This window comes from Canis lupus, chromosome 30 (genome assembly GCF_003254725.2).
Source record: "Canis lupus dingo isolate Sandy chromosome 30, ASM325472v2, whole genome shotgun sequence".
In the NCBI taxonomy this organism is placed as follows: Eukaryota; Metazoa; Chordata; class Mammalia; order Carnivora; family Canidae; genus Canis; species Canis lupus.
In genome coordinates, this window is record NC_064272.1 from 33,036,283 (window position 1) to 33,039,351 (window position 3,069).

A 3,069-nucleotide genomic window follows, 5' to 3' on the forward strand; every position below is an offset into this window, starting at 1 on the left:
AAACAGAATTTCCCACAGGTGCAGAAACACCGCCTCTAGACACACCCCCTCCCCCGCACGCCACGCCCCCCCCCCCCCTTGTATTTTAAATATATCAAACGTTAAATGGTACCTCTGCCCCACAGACACATGTATTAGTCAAGGTTTGTGCCGCAGAACACAAGCCACTCCGCGTCTTCTGGGTCCCGGGTGCGACCCCGCAGCAGCGCCCGCGGGGGCTGGAGCAGAGGAGGGAGCCGCGCGGGGAAGTCGCCGCCGGGGCTCGGGGGGCGCAGGCGCGCTCAGCCCGAAGCCGGGCAGCCTCGGCGACTGTCGCGGCCGCCACCGCCTCTGCAGGACCACCGAGCCCCTCGCCCGTCTCTACCTTCCAAATCCCCCCCGCCCCAATTCCTCTCCTGCAAACTCCCAACCTCCAGGTGCGAGGCATTCTGGGAAATGTAGTTCGCGGCTGCTCTGCATTGCGGTAAAGGGGTGGACAGGATGCGGGGTGCTCCGGGAGCCTCTCCAGCATCACCCTCCCTCCTACTCACCTGTCCGAGCCCCGCGACTAGTCAGGAGGCCACAGGTGTTAAGGTCCAACAGAAAGATACTCCGGATTAGGGGTGACAGAGGTGGTTGGTAGCACACATTTTATTATTAAAATAGCTCATTTTTTTTTGCACGTGTGAGGCACTTCCAGCTTATTTTATTATAATTTTGCAAAGCAGAACACAGCATGGAGCTGTAGGACTCTTTTTTTTTTTTTATGGAGCTGTATGATTTAAGCCAATTTATAGATCCTTTTTAGAAAGATTGGAAAATATTAATAAAACTACTCAAAAACCTGTTGGAACCCCTCATACACTGGTACCAATGTATAATGCTGCGGCCACTGGGGAAAACAGGCAGGCAGAGCCTCCAAAAAGTTAAGCGTGTTACTTAAAAATTTCAAAAATTAATAATAAAAAAAAATAAAGAGGTACCTGGCTGGTTCAGTCCATAGAGCACATGACTCCTGATCTCAGGGTTGTGGTTCGAGTCCCACTTTGGCTATAGCAATTGCTTAAAATTAAAAATTTAAAAAAAATCTTTAAAAGTCAATCATAGAGGGACTGTATAACCCAGCAATTACCCTCCTAGGTATATATCCAAGAAAGGTATGCTCGCACAAAAACTTGTCCACTAACGTTCACGGCAGCATTATTCTTACAAGTCACAAATGGAAACAATACAAATATCCACCAACAAACCAATGAATAAGCAAATGTGATATATCCACACAATGGAATATTATTTGGCCATGAAAAGAAGTAAAACTTGGTACATGTTACAACAATTGGAAATACTATGCTAAATAGCAGACACAACGGCCACATACTTTATTATTTCATTCATATAAAATGTCCACAACAGGCAAATGTATAGAGATAGAAAATAGATCTGGGGCAGAGGAGAAACAGGGACTGGGGAATGATTGCTGGCAGTAATTGTTAGTAATTGCTAATACCAGGTTTCTTGTGGGAGTGACAAAAAATGTTCCAGAATTAGAAGTGGTGATGGCTATATGACTCTGAACACACAAAAAATCATTGAACTTTTAAAACTTGTGGTAAAATATACATAAAATTTATCATTTTAAGAATATTTAATTGTGTGTTTCAGTAGCATTAAATACATTTGCATTGTTGAGCAACCATCACTACCATCCGTTTCCAGAATTGTTTTCATTTTGCAAAACCAAAACTCCATATCCCATTAAATAGTAACTCTCCATTCCCTCCTCTCCTAGGAATGAATTTGACTTCTCTAGGCTCCTCATGAAAATGGACTCATACTGTCTTCATCTTTTCGTGACTGGTTTATTTCACTGAGCACAATATCCTCAAGTTTCATCCATGCTGGAGCATGTGCAAAATTTCCTTCTTTTTCCAGGCAAGATTATATTTTATTATACATATATTATGTATAATATACATAACATTGTATATATATCACATGATATTTATACATTCATCTGTTGACAAACATTTAGGTTTCTTCCATTTTTTTGGCTATTGTGAATTATGCTGCTATGAACATGGGTGTTCAAATACCCTTTTTTTTTTTTTTTTTGAGACTTCGCTTTCAATTCTTTGGGATATATACCTAAGAATGGAATTGCTGGGTCACATGGAAATTTTATTTTGAATTTTTGAGAAACTGCCATGCTGTTTCCCATAGTAGCTATCCCATTTTTCATCCCCACCAGCAATACACAAGGATCCTAGTTTTTCCACATCCTCATCTACATTTGTTATTTTCTGTTTAAATTATTTTTCTTATGATAGACATCTCTTTAATTTAATTAAATTAATTTATTTGACAGAGAGCACAAGCAAGGGGAGTGGCGGGCAGAGGGAGAGGGAGAAGCAGATCACTGATCAGGGAGCCTGATACAGGGCCTGATCCCAGAACTGTGGGGTCATAGCCTGAGCCAAGGGTAGATGCTTAACTGACTAAGCCACCCAGGTGCCCCTTATGATAGCCATCTTAATGTTTGTGAAATGGTATCTCATTGTGGATTTTTTTTTTTACACCTCATGAATTTGCATGTGTTCCTTGTGCAGAGGCCATACTAATCTTTTCTGTATTGTTCCAATTTCAGTGTATATGCTGCTGAAGTGAGCACTCAATGTGGTTTCAATTTGCATTTTGAATTATTCACTCTTAAAGGGCGAATTATATGGTACGTGAATTATATCTCAATTTTAAAAACTATTCATTGAGAGATCCTTGTGCACTGAGTACACCTGATGTCCAGACCTTGGTTTCTAAGCATCTTTCATCACAAAAAAAAAAAAAAAAAAAAAAAAAAAGCCAATTTGGGGTGGAGAAAGTTGCAAGGTGAGCCTGGGACATTTCATTGTACCAGAAAGCAAGGAAATGCTCAATGATGGGGTGTGTCTAAAGGACACTGGCCAAATTTGGGACAACTTGAGCATCAAAATTAGTAATGACTATACTTGTAAAATATTGTATAAATAACAATTCATGAATTCATGGTAATAAAAAGGAGAGAAAGTGGTGATTCTTTACAGAAGAGTGTTAGCT

General features: G+C 40.8%; 1 non-coding gene across 1 annotated transcript; it reads right to left on the reverse strand.

Moving 5' to 3' along the window:
- Nucleotides 1-2,540: 2,540 nt before the first annotated feature.
- Nucleotides 2,541-2,647, reverse strand: LOC112676227 (U6 spliceosomal RNA). The gene has a single exon (XR_003146396.1). It is a non-coding gene; the product is annotated as a U6 spliceosomal RNA (small nuclear RNA).
- Between the last annotated feature and the right edge of the window lie 422 nt (nucleotides 2,648-3,069).